The following is a 15,756-nucleotide window of genomic DNA, read 5'->3' on the forward strand; positions in this document are numbered from 1 at the left end:
TCTTCCAGACAAACGCTACAAAATTGGTTCTTCGGAGCTTTTGCTGAAGAACCTTCTCACAAGGTGGCATGCAGCAAGGATTGCTAGTTTTAAGCTTCTCAAGGGGGTCATTGGTACGTTTAGGTGCATACAATTTATTGAATAGTTGAAGCCTTGCTTCATTGACACCACTGACGTTACGAGCCCCATATACTGAGCACAGGTACTCTTCTACAACTGCTGAGATGTCTTGGTCAATCACATCAGTTTCCCCAAGTTTGCTAATAGCAGCAGTGAATTTTTCACTCTTTTTCATTATTTCAAATGGTCTCCATTTTGCCTTTCTCATGAAGGATGCAGTATAATCACACCCCGTCAGCGCGTGGAAGCTGGGGAGGGTATCGCATACTCTAGATGTGAGTATGTTTGCAAGATGTGACACATCTATCATCCGCCTAGTATTCTTAGAGTCCACTCCTGCGTCCATCAAAAGGTGAAACGAGATGAACCTGCAATGGTAAACAAGAAGAATGAAGACGTCTGTGTCATCACTGCGAATGACAATCACAGGGGGCTTGTCATGTACAGCTACACAGAAAACTATCGTTAGTAGGGGTGTCGAAACATTCGCTAATGAACATAACCTTATGATACCGAAGGGTTGGTATTTCTGGGGTTCAAATTGTTCGAATTCCTTCTGAATTAATATGAATCGAATAATAGTTCCGGAGTTCATATGGATTCACTATGACATGATAATCTTATTTCCGATGGAGACTTCAACTTGTCTCAAATAGTTTCGTTGTTTTGTGTCAAAATGATTAGCGTGATTTACTAACGATAGTTTTCTGTGCAGCTGTACTTGTGCAACAAATTGGGCATGAAATATAACTTGGGTGTCAGCTTCAGTGTGACCACTCTCAAGTGGGCGCACTTGGGTCCTACTTATGACTTTCCCATCAGATGTGTGTAGGTAACACTCATTCTCAAGGGCAAAGTAGAGCTGATGCCCTGCAATGATTGGTGCATACGCCTGAGACATCCATTCGTCTCTCAAAAAGATGAAGAGGCCTTTCTTGAATTGAGGAGAACGCCAAGCACTTTTCAGGTCAGCTGGTCTCTTTTGAGATGGCCCTATGCAATATGAAGAACAACTAGGTGACGCATTTTCTTCCCGCAAATCATGTTCAACATCTTTGATGTTAGGACCCTCGGGGTACGTGTCAGCCACAATATGCACCACAGCTGCATTTTTGCAGGCTTGTTGCAGAATTGTCCTGGCCATACCTGCAAAGGTTGGTGGCATGCTAAGGGTTCTCAGCCAAAACATGAAGTCTATTATATACGCATCAGGTTCATCTGGTGGTGTAGCATCTGATGTCCCAGTTGCCTCTAGCTTCGCCCAGAGATTGCTCTTGGATGTCTTGTTCATATCGCTCGTGATATGGCACAAAGACAGTGGAACAGGGGTCAGGGGGTAAGAAAGGACATAGGCAAGGTTGAGTTTCTGAGAAACTGCCAGGTACAACATAAGTCCAAAAAGATCGCGTGTACACTTGGCTTCTTTGATTTGTTTGTCCTTGGTGGTCACTTTGAATTTGACGGCATCTTGGCTGAAGTTTTTCACCTTTTGGCGTTTTATGGGGTGTTCAAATCGCCCACCATCTGTTTTGCAGGCATCAACAAACTCATTGTGCAAGGCGGTTCCCTTGTCAACGCAGTGAAGAAGATCATCTTTTACACTGTTGGAGGCTGCTTTCCCTGTACTGAGACAGTAGAGGGAATCGTCATCAATGCTGAAAGGGTTCAGGGTGTCTTCTATTTGGTGAATTGTGTTTCTAAGGTCACCATCATCCCTATTGATCCTGGATGGCTTCATCTCTTGCACGGAATCATCAGTCAGGATGATACCTGCTTTCTCCAGCAGACAGCTTACGACTGCCCCTCTGAAAGATCTTGTTACTGTCCACCTCTTGCGGGCACTGACATTTTGTGTGAAAGAACCAATACCACCATGCCTAGATGCTGCATCACGGTTTATTGTTTGTTCCAGTGTGATGTCAACAGCGCTTCTAGAGAAGGGGTGCCTAGACCTTCGAACCGAGAGTGCTCCTCCCTCAAAACTAGCAGTGATTCCAGGATGTGTTGTCTCCATGTTGAGAAGATTCAAATAGTAAAGTGACATCCAACGAGCATAGTTAGGCTTGTGGGTTGAGAAAAACATTGGACACATTAACCCCAAAGCATAGATGAAGAAGGCTACATCATTTGTTCGGCAGGCCCTGTCAAACAGCAGAAAGATGTGCACTAGGTCTATGTACATGAACCAAAACTTAGCTGTAACCCCATGATCTCCCCGATGCGTCTCTTCACAATACTTGTCATACCTCGCAAGAAGACCACAAATTGGTTCAGACTCCAGAAGAGTGGAGAGACTACTAGCTGAAGGTGACGTTCTGAATGAGTTAAGCAGGGCAATGCAATCCTCAGGAATTCCATCAGAAGACTCGAGAAACTGCCTGAAGTGCAGAATCTGCATGGCAGCTGCAAAGAGAGGGTGGATCCGCTTACACCTATTGTAATGCTTTCCTCCAAGGAAGCCACACACAGAACCATGTGCCAAGACATCAGCTGAACACAAAACCTCAGTGCAACCAGAAGACTCCAAAATATAACCTATGGCACTGAAAAATGCCATTGCAATATGAAAAGTGCCAAAGCAGGCAAAAACATTGTCGAATGCTGGAGATTCTTGAGCTTGAATCTGAAGTGCTGGCTTTGCTATAGCAAGATCATATGTGACGATTGCGTATGTCTCACCACAATCAGAGGCAACCTTCTGAGACCTGACTAAGGTTTCTTTGACCACATCCAACCTGGTGGGAGGGAGTTCAATATTCTCCATATAACCAATTTGCTGCAGTGGAAGACTGTCTTTAGTGACCTGTGAATTCCATCCACGCCACATGGAAGTTTTGGTCAAATGGCAAAAGATTATCCAGATGAGGTCCATTTTCCTTGCTGTCTCAAGGCTAGCTGGTGGGTCTCTTGAGTAAAGCTCAAAGCTGAACTTAGAGAGCGATGGTCGTCTTTTGTAGGGCACAATGTGTCGCTCAGGAGCTTCAAACTGTCGCCTCCTTTTGACACCTCGAGTTGAGCTCACAGTGGGTATGGTTTGTGAGGATGGAAGAGATACAGGCCTGTTTTGGTAACAGATACCCACCGTATCATGGAGGGTATCTTTCCCAGACAGGGTTTCTGTCAGTTCGTCATAATTATCCCCTGGAGGCAAAGCCAGTGGATAAACCCTGTTGAGGTAGCAGCATATCAGGCAGGAGCTGCCCCTCTTCTACAAATTTAGCGGCAACTTCAGTCTCAATTGATTCTGCTGTGTGGTAATTAATTGCATGACCCATATATAGCCATCTGGTGGCGAAATGTTGAACTTGATGTGGTGACACTGAAATTAAGTGATCAATACAAAGCCCTATTGCATTGCATATATTGGCATTATTGGCATCATATCAGTTTTAAAAACTGCCTAGATATCTAATATTCACATTTTAAGTGTAGCTAGTGGCTATTTACTGATCTGGGGCTGATAATTAGCCAAAATATGGAACCATTCCAAATTGACGGACTTTGAGCATTGTCCATAGCCTTTTGACCCCTGGTGACCTAGATATGGACTTAATTTGCATATGTCATATATCATCTTAAAGAGCATTTAAAGACCTTTAATTTGATATATAGTTTGTTACCATACCACCAGGAGGTAATTGTGTAAGGGCCCTTTTCGTATCCCCTACCCCCATTTTTTCGGTACATTTGGCAAGTCCATTTTCGAGCATAAAGGGTTAATAAAACCCAGACCCACCACTGACCAAATCTAAGAACCGCATTTTCAGATGTCCTAAGGTAGACCCTTTCCAAAAACACCCATAAGAAATTTGGTACTCTCCAGAAAATAAATGGCCCCCAGCTCTTGGACTATCACTTCTCCCAACTTACATTCCACCTTCACTCCACCTTTTCCTGCCACATTTGCACCCAAGTATCTAAAACTATCCACTTCCTCCAGTCGCTCTCCCTTAATGCTCACTTCCAGTCTGCTGCCACTTTCTCCCATTGGACATCTCATTACCTTACTTTTACCCACATTTATCTTCAACTTCCTTCTTTTGCATACTTTCCCAAACTCTGCCACTAACTTCCACAATTCCTCCTCTGATCCTGCTACAAGCGCAGTGTCATCAGCAAACAGCTGGCTTATCTCCCACTTTTCTCCATTTTCTTTAACCATCTCCAATCCCTGGCCCACTGCCCTTGCATTCACCTCTAGCACCACCCCATCCATGTATAAGTTGAACAGCCAGGGCAACACTTGGTACACACTAGCACATAAATACACTAGCACAGAAGTAAATTAGCACAAGGACACTAGCACACACTCGTCGAAGCAACACCGCCCGTCGTCGCTGTCGTCGCGCGACCAAGAAGAAGAGGATTTACGACGAAAAAGGAAAACCTGGTTTGTATTGTAGGGGTGGGGAGTGAACGTGAGTGCCCGAAATGGTATCTATGCAGTGCTAGTTAATTGTATTAACTCGAAATTAGCAAAAATGAATGAAAACGACTCGAAAGCCAGTTGCGAATCAGAGCCATCTGGCGGCAATCCACTGAACCGCGATGTAAACAAACAACTAAACACGTGTTACGACAATGACTTCATAGGGTTTGGTAAGTACGAAAGAAAGAACTTAAGTAGATTATTAGAGATAGAGAGAGAGATGAGCAAAAATAGGACTCGGTGGGAAAATGAAATAATGGACTTAAGAAAAGAGGTCATTGGGTTAATAGATTGTATAACTAAGGCTAATCTTGAAATTTCTGACCTAAGAAAAACTAACTTGGACCTTACAAACGAAATTAAAGAAATGAAAAGAGACATAAATGAACTGAAGAATGATAATGAAAAGAAGAAAACTAATGATAACAATAGCGAAAATCTAAAGCAGGAAGTGAACAACAAATTACAAGAATTGACACAAAAGATCGAAGAAAACTTAGGTGGGGACAGTATCCAGGAAATTAAGAAGTGGAAAGAAAATATTGAAAATAAAGAAATTGCTTTCAAAGAATTAGTCAAGCAGCAAATGCAAGATAATGCAAAAGACACAATCATTCAAGTGATTAACAAGTGCAAGGATGAAAAAGTACATCAAGTAAGTAATCTTGAACAATTAGTTGAATTTCAAGAGTTCACATTCCTTAATCTTCTAACACAAACATAACCATGAACACTACAACTAACACAAAAACTAAAACAAACATATCAAAAAACTGTTCTTCATGCCATACCCTTGTCCCTACCAATCACCTCAAATGTACATTATGCAAACATTTATATCATTTCATGTGTGCAAATATACCCGTAAATACTGCCAAAAATAACCCCAATATTTTCAATAACTAGTTCTGCCTAGACTGCTCAAAAACATTTCCCTATCATGCCATCTCAAACACAGAAATTAATATTTTGTTTTCCGCGCCAAATCTCGCATCAAAAAACCCAGATGTATATACCGCCATTAAGAAGTATAAAGAAATAGACAAAATATCAGAAAAGGAATTTTCGATATTTAATCACAATAATACCCAAATTGACCCCGAATTAAATTTTTACTCAAAACTAACAAAAGACAGCGATTACTATAGTGATACACAATTTGACACGGTATTTCGTGATATTGATGGTTTCACACTAATTCACATCAATGCAAGGAGCCTAAACGCCAATTATCAGAAAATTGACTGTTATCTCAAGTTACTCAATAAAAGCTTTGACGTTATAGTGATAAGCGAAACATGGATTGACCCAGGATGTCTAGTAAACTTCTTACAAGACTATACTCCTTACAGTGCTAATAGACAGATCCAAAAAGGCGGCGGAGTCTCTATCTTCATAAAAAAATCAATTTCATGCAAACTAATAAATCAATCCACTAATTCGTATGAAAACCTATTTGATTGCGTAGCTGTTGAGATTTTCAGTAAAACTAAAAAAAATACAGTCATAACAAGTATTTACAGAAAGCCAGGCACAAACATCAATGAGTTCACAAATATGCTTGAAGAAATCATAACTCCATTCAGAAATAAAAATCTATATCTCTGTGGTGACTTCAACATAGATTTACTTAAGTATGAGACTCATGAACAAACAAGACACTTTACAGATATGATTTTCTCTTTAGGTATATATCCTTTGATAAATAAACCAACCCGAATAACAAATACAAGTGAAACATTGATAGATAACATTTTCACCAATATTGTAAACTCCGAGATTCATAGTGGTATCTTAATAAGTGATATAAGTGACCATCTACCGGTATTCACTATCAGTCCAAAAGAAATGCACTGCATAACAAAACCCAGAATTGTACTTAAACGTAAAATTGACGAAAAAGATATTGCAAAATTAAATCAATGCTTAAAAGAAGAAAATTGGGATCAGGTTTACGAGTCAGAAAATGCCAATCTATCATATAACGAATTTGTAAGCATTATCATGAGTAATGTAAACAAATGCTGCCCAGAGAGAGAAGTAGAAATAAAACCACGTAACGTAAACTCAAAACCATGGTTTACAAACGGTCTTAAGAACGCGTGTCGAAAGAAAAACCAACTTTACAAGAAATCAATTCAAAGCAAGTCCTTGACAGACGAAAACAAATACAAAGTGTACAAAAACAAACTTACAACAATTTTACGCAACTGTGAAAAAAAATACTATGACACACTGCTTGAAGGTTATAAAGGTAATATAAAAAAGACATGGGAAGTAATAAACAACTTAACTAGGCACAAAATTAATAACACCAATGAATTCATAGACATTATTAAAAAAGGAAAAACTAAAAAAGAAGTGGCAAACGAATTTAATGAATTTTTCTCCCATGTAGGACTTAACCTCGCGAAACAAATAAAGACAACACATCAAACTTACGAGACATTTTTGAAACACCGAATAAATAACCAGGGTTCCCACGGTCCTTGAAAATTCTGGAAAGTCCTGGAAAAAAAAGTGATCCTGGAAAGTCATGGAAAAGTCCTGAAATTCTGCCAAAAATCAAGTGGTCCTGGAATTAGGACTACCAGCTAAAAAAGTCATTGAAAGTCCTTGAATTCAGTGTTGCATGGATGTTGGTTGTGCTCAATATTCTATAGTGTGCAGTGTCTGACATAGCAAACATAGGAGTTTCCGCTCTGAGAAGTCATATGAAAAGCAACTTTCATAACAGGATCAGCCAGTCAAGGCAAAACCCATCAGCAATCCGCAACTTCTTTGGAAAGAAGCAAGACAAAAAGGCAGATGATGCTGCAGCCAATGTCACCTCCAGTGCACCAGTTGCTAGTACAAGTACAGCTCCACAAAGATCAGAGGTTGCAGCTGCTGTGTCAGATGCTGCCCTCCACGCAGAGGTTCTCTGGGCTCTGAAGCTTGTTATGAGCAACTACTCATTCAATTCATCATCTGATGTGGGCATGTTGTTCCCAAGAATGTTTCCGGACAGCCAAATTGCTAAAACTTTCTCATGTGGTGCTACAAAGTGTGCTTATCTAGTTTGTTTTGGCCTGTCTCCATATTTCCATGATCTGCTAGTGGAGAAAGTCAGAAGTGCGGAGTGCTATACCATATCCTTTGATGAGTGCATGAACCCTGTTTCACAGAATGAACAAATGGACTTCATAGTCCGTTACTGGGACAATGATTCTGGTCAGGTCAGTGTAAGGTACTTTGGGTCACAGTTCTTGGGGCATGCTCGAGCAAGCGACCTACTCAACAACTTCAAGGAAGGGACACAACAACTAGATCCCAAGCGTCTGCTTCAGGTGTCAATGGATGGACCTAACGTCAATTGGAAAATTTTCAATGACCTGCAACAGGAGCGCAAAACACAGGATCTCCCAGAACTTCTGAACATCGGAAGCTGTGAACTCCACACTGTCCACGGAAGCTTGCAGAAAGGGGCCAACGAGACTGGATGGAAGATTGGAAACCTGCTAAGGTCTCTGTGGCAGCTCTTCCATGATACCCCCGCAAGAAGAGAGGATTTCACCACTATCACAGGGAGCAAGCTGCCATTGCAATTTTGCCAGCACAGATGGGTTGAGGATGCAAAGGTTGCAGAGCGTGCATTGCAGATGTGGCCCAACATGGAGAAATTTGTGGCATCCTTCAAAGACCCCAAGAAGGCCCCTAGCACTGCCTCATTTGCATCAGTGAAAGCTGCCTGTGAGGACCCACTCTCCGTCGCAGAGCTACAATTCTTCATCTATCTAAACAACTCCAGCCATTCCTTCAGAGGTTTCAAACAGATGCACCCATGGCACCGTTCTTGGGACAGAAGCTAAAGGAAGTGGTTGTTGCGCTCATGGGACGTTTCATCAAAAAAGAAGTTCTGGACAAAGCAGACACCATGCAGAAACTGGCCAACCTGGACCCCAAGGACCAGAAGAAGCAGATGCTGCCAAAACTTGTAGATCTGGGATTTGCTGCTCGAGAGTCTGTGAAGAAAGCTGCTGAGAAGAAACTGGTCAGTGATTTGAAGGTCCTGGCATTCAAGAGTGAGTGTGTGACACTGCTATCAGAGCTCACATCCAAGATGTTGGACAAGAGTCCCTTGAAACTGTCCCTGGTTCGATATCTCTCTGCACTGGCTCCAGATAAACTAGTTGCTCCTTCTACAGATGCGGCGACGAAGTTCCAGAAAATCCTCCAGATGCTTCTGAATGCCAACAGGCTGTCCGGGGAAGAGTGCGATGAGCTCCTTGCTCAGTACAAGGCGTTTGGCAGTGAGATGAGGCAGGAACATGCAGTAGATTTCAAGAACTTCACCCCAGATAGTGAGAGGCTGGACATATTTCTGGGCCAGTACTTTAAAGACCACAAGTACAGCAAGCTCTGGTCTGTTTTCAAGATGCTTCTCACAGTCTCCCATGGTCAGGCATCAGTAGAAAGGGGTTATTCTGTGAACAAGGACCTCCTGGTTCAGAACATGCAGAAGACTATTGTAACTCTTCGTACAGTCTATGACAGTATCCAAGCCACGGGCCAGCACTTCACTGAGTTACCCTTCACTCCCAGACTGAAAAGGCATGTCAGGGCATCAAGGATGAGATACCAACAGTACCTCGCGGATCAGAAGAAGTCACAGACAGATAATGAGAAATCCTCAAAGAGAAAGGCACTACAAGAGGATATCCAGTCAGCAGAGAAAAAGAGGAAGCTCTTGAAAGATAGTATGGAGTCAATGACCAAGGAAGCAGACCAGCTGGCAAAGAAGGCAGAAACAGAGCATGACTTCACTTTGCTGGCTAAGTCCAATGCTTTCAGACTGAAAGTTTCTGAGAAGGCGGATGAAAATCTCAAACTGGAAAAGAAACTACAAGACCTCAAGCAGAAACTGAAATCAATGGAGTGACTATTTTCAAGAAAGAGCAAAGAATGAATTATACCTGATACTCTGATATATATATATATATATATATATATATATATATATATATATATATTGTAATCTAACAGAGGAAGACTGCATAGTGTAATAAAGTGGGTGGAATCGGCTGGCTGTAAGGGGTGGAGGAGGCCAGAAAGATCAGTTTGTATTTGAAAATTGTTTCAGATATTCCACTCAAAGTCCTGGAAATTTGATGATTTTTATCCTGGAATATCCTGGAAAAGTCCTGGAATTTAGTTTTCAATTTTCTGTGGGAACCATGGAGTGAATGGTTTGAGGTAAAGGTGGGACTTTGTCAGGGATGTGTTATGTCACCCTGGCTGTTCAATCTATACATGGATGGGGGTGGTGTGAGAGGTGAATGCAAGGGTGGTGGGTCAGGGGTTGGAGATGGTTAAAGAAAATGGAGAAACGAGGGAAATAAGCCAGTTGTTTACTGACGACACCGCACTTGTAGCAGGATCAGAAGAGGGATTGAGGAAGTTAGTGACAGAGCTTGAGAAGGTGTGTGAAAGAAGGAAGCTGAAGATAAATGTGGGCAAAAGTAAGATGATGAGATGTAAAAGGGAAGAGAATGACAGCAGGCTGGAAGTGAGCATTAAGGGTGAGAGACTGGGGGAAGTGGATAGTTTTGGATACTTGGGTGCAAATGTGGCACGAAAGGGAGGAGTGGAGGTGGAGGTAGAATGTAGATTGAGAGAAGCGAGTAAATGCCTTGGTGGATTAAAAAGTGTAATGAGAAGTAGACATCTGGGAATGGATGCTAAGAGGAGGTTATACAAAGGAGTGATTGTGCCGACAGGACTGTATGGGACAGAAACATGGAACATAAGAGAGGAAGAGAGAAGGAGTTTAAATGTGTTTGAGATGAAATGTCTGAGAAGTATGATAGGAGTTACTAGGCTAAATAGTGAGAAATGAGGAGATGAGGAGGAGAACAGGGGTGGAAAGGGAGTTGGGAGATAGGGTTGATGAAAGAGTATTAGGATGGTTTGGACACATGGAAAGAATGAATGAAGAAAGATTAGTAAAAGAGGTGTGGAAGGAGTGAATATGAGGGGGGTCCTAGGATGAGATGGATGGATGGAGTAAAAGGGGAATTACAAAAGAGAGGAAGGACATGAGAGGACAGAAGATAGGGTTGAATGGAGAAGGGTTGTGTATGGATGATGCTGTGATACATAAGGGGGAGTGGGTGGGGGATGGAGAGTGAGGAAGTATGTATGAGAAATAATTTACGCAGCCTGAGGGGATTTCTCCCCGTCTTCTCCTTTTCTGCATGAGGGGATGGAGAGGGGGGGGGGGTCGCCGAATTAATGAAGTGCCTTTGCTGTGGATGTGCTGGGTCTTGTGACACTGCCTCTGACCCATGGCATTGGACAGGATGCAGGGATGACCCGTCATCCAGGAGGTGCCAAGATGAGAGGAAGGGAGAAGGGTGGAGGGGAGTGGAATATGTAGGGGATGGAATGGGTGGGAGTGGTTTCTATGCCTTTTTCTTTTTGGCCACCCCCCCGTGTAAGGGGGAAAAAAGCCTTTGGTATATGTAGGTATGTATGTCTCTTACCCAATCTCTTTTTTCCTTTATTAATTCTATCACAGTGTCCTTTGTACTTTCATTCATTTGTTCGTTGACTATTTCTTTAAATAGTATTTTATGGTTTTCTTTGTCTTTCATTTGGTTTTTAATTTCTATCATGTTTGGTTTTTCTATATTTTCACCAACTTTGCCTGCTTCTATTAGTATCTTCTCATTAACTTCCCTCAACAAAGTTTCATTTATATTTGTGTCATAATTTTTCATCTTTTCATTATAGTTTTTTACTTTAGCCAGTAACTTTTTCATTTCTTCCATTTCCCTAATTAATAGTGCATTTTCCTTTCTCAATTCACTTACTTCTTTGTATAATTGGTTATGTTCCCTTTCCCATTCAACAATATCCCTTTTCATTTCAAATATTTCTTGGTTTATTAGTATGCTTTTGAGGTCCATAGCTCTTCCTGTCCTGAATCCATGGAATAACTCGTCTTCATATCTAGGACTATCATACATACATACATATACCAAGGCTTTTTCCACCTTACAAGGGGGGTAGCCAAAAAGAAAAAGGCATAAAATCATTCCCACCCATTCCATCCCTGAATACACTCCACACCCCTCCACCCTCCCTCTTATCTTAGCACCTCCTGAATGACGGGTCATCCCTGCGCCTTGTCCACTGCCCTGGGTCAGAAGCAGTGTCGCAAGACACAGCACATCCACAGCAAGGCCGCTTCATTAAATCGGCGACCCCCCCTCTCCGTCCCCCCATTGCATAGAATGAGAGGACGGGGAGAAATCCCTTCGGGCTGCGTCAAATTTTGCTCACACATACTACCTCACCCCCCATCCACCAGCCCATTCCACCTCATGCAATCACAACATCATCCATATACAACCACTCTCCATTCACCCCTATCTTCTGTCCTCTCCCGTCCTTCCTCAACAGACATTCCCCTCTTCCCCAAAGCCCCCTTCACCCCATCCATCCACCTCATCCTAAGATGCCCCCTCATGTTCACTCCCTCCACATCTGCCTTCCACACCTCTTTTACTAGTCTTTCTTCACTCATTCTTTCCATGTGTCCAAACCATCCTAATATTCTTTCATCAACCCTATCTCCCAGCTCCCTTTACACCCCCGTTCTCCTCCTCACCTCCTCATTTCTCACTCTATCTAGCCTAGTAACCCCCATCATACTTCTCAGACACCTCATCTCAAACACATTCAAACTCCTTCTCTCTTCTTCTCTTATGTTCCATGTTTCTGCCCCATACAGTGCTGTTGGCACAATCACTCCTTCATATAGTCTCCTCTTAGCATCCATTCCCAAATGTCTATTCCTCATCACACTCTTTAATCCACCAAGGCATTTACTCGCTTCTCTCAATCTACATTCTACCTCCACTTTCACTCCACCTTTCCCTGCCACATTTGCACCCAAGTATCTAAAACTATCCACTTCCTCCAGTCGCTCTCCCTTAATGCTCACTTCCAGTCTACTGCCACTTTCACCCCTCGTACATCTCATCACTTTACTTTTACCCACATTTATCTTTAGCTTTCTTCTATCACATACTCTCCCAAACTATGCCACCAACTTCCTCAATCCCTCCTCCGATCCTGCCACAAGCGCAGTGTCGTCCGCAAACAACAACTGGCTCACCTCCCACTTTTCTCCATTTTCTTTAACCATCTCCAATCCCTGACCCACTACCCTTGCATTTACCTCTCGCACCACCCCATCCATGTATAAGTTGAACAGCCAGGGTGACATAACGCATCCTTGACGAAGTCCCACCTTTACCTCGAACCACTCACTCTCTCCATTTCCAATCCTGACACAAGCTCTACTATTCTCATAAAAACTCTTGACAGCTCCCAGAAGCTTTCCTCCTATCCCGTATATCTTCGTAACCTCCCACAGTGCCTTTCTGTCTACCCTATCATAAGCCTTTTCCAGATCCATAAAAGCCCAAAAAACATCCTTCCCCTTTCCTATAGCTTTCTCACATATCTGTCTTACCACAAAGATCTGATCTACACAACCTCTACCTGTCCTAAATCCACACTGTTCCTCACCAATTACTCCTTCTTTTCCTCTCCTAATCCTATCAACCAAGATCCTCCCATAAGCCTTCCCAACTACACTCAACAAGCTAATCCCTCTGAAACTACTACATTCACACTTGTCCCCTTTTCCCTTGTAAAGAGGAACTATACAGGCACTCCTCCAGTCCTCCGGCACTCTACCCTCTCTCCAACAAACATTAAATAACCTCACCAACCAGTCCACCATCACTGTACCTCCCTTTTTCAGACATTCTGCATGGCATCCATCCAGACCAGGTGCCTTACCTGCTTTCATCATCTTAACAACTGCCTTCACTTCATCCTTCCTTATTTCTCCTCCATTCTCCTCATTCATCACTCTCATTTTCTTTGCATTTCCCACTGCAGCAATCTTTCCTTCCCTATCCTCCTTCACATTAAGCAACTCCCTAAAATATTCTGCCCATCTTCCCCTTACTTCCTTCTCTTCCATTATCATCTCTCCATCTGCACCTTTTACCTTTTCTCTACTTGATTCGCCTCCTCTTCCTATCTTAATTTCTTTCCAAAACATCTTTTTTATCACTTTCAAAATTTTCTGTCAAACTCTTACCCCATTTCACATCAGCTCTCCTTTTTGCAACCTTTACCTTTTGCTTTACTTCTCTTTTCTTTTCTTTGTACCTCTCATATGACTCCCTCGTCCTATTTTGTAACTAATCTGTGAAAGCTCGCTTCTTCTCTTCTACAACCTTTTTTGTTTCCTCATCCCACCATTCACTACCCTTTCTTCTATTTTTTCTAACCACTGCCAAAGGCATTTCATACTCATATCTAATCTTCTTTTGGTTGTCTCAGCGTATGTCTTTTTTTTTTTTTTTTTTTTCTTAAGCACTTTACTACATCATGGTTCCACTCACCATTGCTCCCCTTTAGTGTGTTTACAACTAGGTAAAGCTCCACTTTTTGGTCGATGAATCGCTAGAATTAGTGCTAGCTCGTGGACCGTTCTCAGGTACATCCGATTTGTTCGACTGTCAGTGTGTGTATGTGTTAATGATATTTTGATGCAGTCTGAAGGGATTTCTCTCCATCTTCAATGTTTCTGCATGAGGAGACAGAGAAGGGGGTATCATTGATTACATGAAGTGGCCTTGCTGTAGATGTGCTGTGTCTTGCTGCATTGCCTCAGACCCAGGGTGATGGACGAGATGCAGGGATGACCTATCATCCATGAAGAGCCAAAATGAAAGGGAGGGAGTGGTGGTGGATGGGAGTGGAATGGGTGGAGATGAAATGGTTGGGAGTGGATTTATGCCTTTTGACTTTAGCTATTTCCATGGTAAGAGGGAAAGAGCCCTTGGAATGTGTATATATTTATTTTCTTATTTCCATTCTTTCCACATCCATGGAAAGAATGAGTGAAAAGAGACTAATTAAAGAGGTGTGGAAGGCAGAGGTGGAGGGAGTGAACTTGAGGGGTGACCAACGATGAAATGGATAGGATAAAAGGGGCATTGAGCAAAAAGGAAATGTCTTTTGAGCAAGGAAGGGAGAAAACAGGAGATAGGGTTGAATGGGGAATTGCTGTGTACAGATGATACTGTGATGCAAAGTAGAGAGGGGGTGGAGGATGTGGGGAGTTAGAGAGTGGTTATGCATGAACGACATTTTGACGCAGCCTGAAGGGGTTTCTCCCTGTCTTCTCTTTTTTTGCAAGAGGGGACAGAGCTGGAGGGTTGCCAATTAAGTGAGGGATCCTTGCTGTGAATGTGTTGTGTCTTGCTGCATTGCTTCTGACCCAGGGCAGTAGACAGGATGCAGGGATGACCTGTCATCCATGAGGAGCTAAGATGAGAGGGAAGAAAAGGTGGTGGATGGGTGTTGAATGGGTGGGAATGAAGTGGGTAGGAGTGGGTATATGCCTTTTGACCTGGCTACTTCTCTGATAAGGGAGAAAAAGCCCTTGGTATATAAATATATATATATATATATATATGTATACTAGTCTTTCTTCACTCATTCTATCCATGTGTCCAAACCATCCTAATATTCTTTCATCAACCCTATCTCCCAACTCCCTTTCCACCCCTGTTCTCCTCCTCACCTCCTCATTTCTCACTCTATCTAGCCTAGTAACCCCCATCATACTTCTCAGACACCTCATCTCAAACACATTCAAACTCCTTTTCTTTTCCTCTCTTATGTTCCATGTTTCTGCCCCATACAGACTAGTAAAAGAGGTATGAAAGACTAGTAAAAGAGGTATGGAAGGCAGATGTGGAGGGAGTGAACATGAGGGGACGTCTTAGGATGAGGTGGATGGATGGGGTGAAGGGGGCTTTGGGGAAGAGGGGAATGTCTGTTGAGGAAGGATGGGAGAGGACAGAAGACAGGGGCGAATGGAGAATGGTTGTATATGGATGATGTTGTGATGCATGAGGTGGAATGGGCGGGGGGATGGGGGGTGAGGTAGTATGTGTGAGCAAAATTTGATGCAGCCCGAAGGGATTTCTCCCCGTCTTCTCTTTTTATGCAATGGGGGGACGGAGAGGGGGGGTCGCCGATTTAATGAAGCGGCCTTGCTGTGGATGTGCTGTGTCTTGCGACACTGCTTCTGACCCAGGGCAGTGGACAAGGTGCAGGGATGACCCGTC

General features: G+C 42.7%; 1 protein-coding gene across 3 annotated transcripts in view; it reads left to right on the top strand.

Moving 5' to 3' along the window:
- The window catches only part of LOC143023158 (amino acid transporter heavy chain SLC3A2-like), an 86,186-nt gene that overhangs the window by 48,322 nt on the left and 22,108 nt on the right, over positions 1 to 15,756 (top strand). The window contains exon 1 of one of the 3 annotated variants that reach the window (XM_076181675.1): positions 3,808 to 5,204. The exons of the other annotated variants lie outside the window; for them this stretch is intronic. The gene's annotated coding sequence lies outside the window, so the exon portion shown is untranslated. Of the gene's footprint in view, positions 1 to 3,807; positions 5,205 to 15,756 lie in introns of those variants that run through there. 3 annotated transcript variants of the gene reach the window in all.

Source organism: Oratosquilla oratoria, unplaced genomic scaffold (assembly GCF_046742065.1).
Source record: "Oratosquilla oratoria isolate Oo_2021 unplaced genomic scaffold, ASM4674206v1 SCAFFOLD45, whole genome shotgun sequence".
Taxonomy (NCBI): domain Eukaryota; kingdom Metazoa; phylum Arthropoda; class Malacostraca; order Stomatopoda; family Squillidae; genus Oratosquilla; species Oratosquilla oratoria.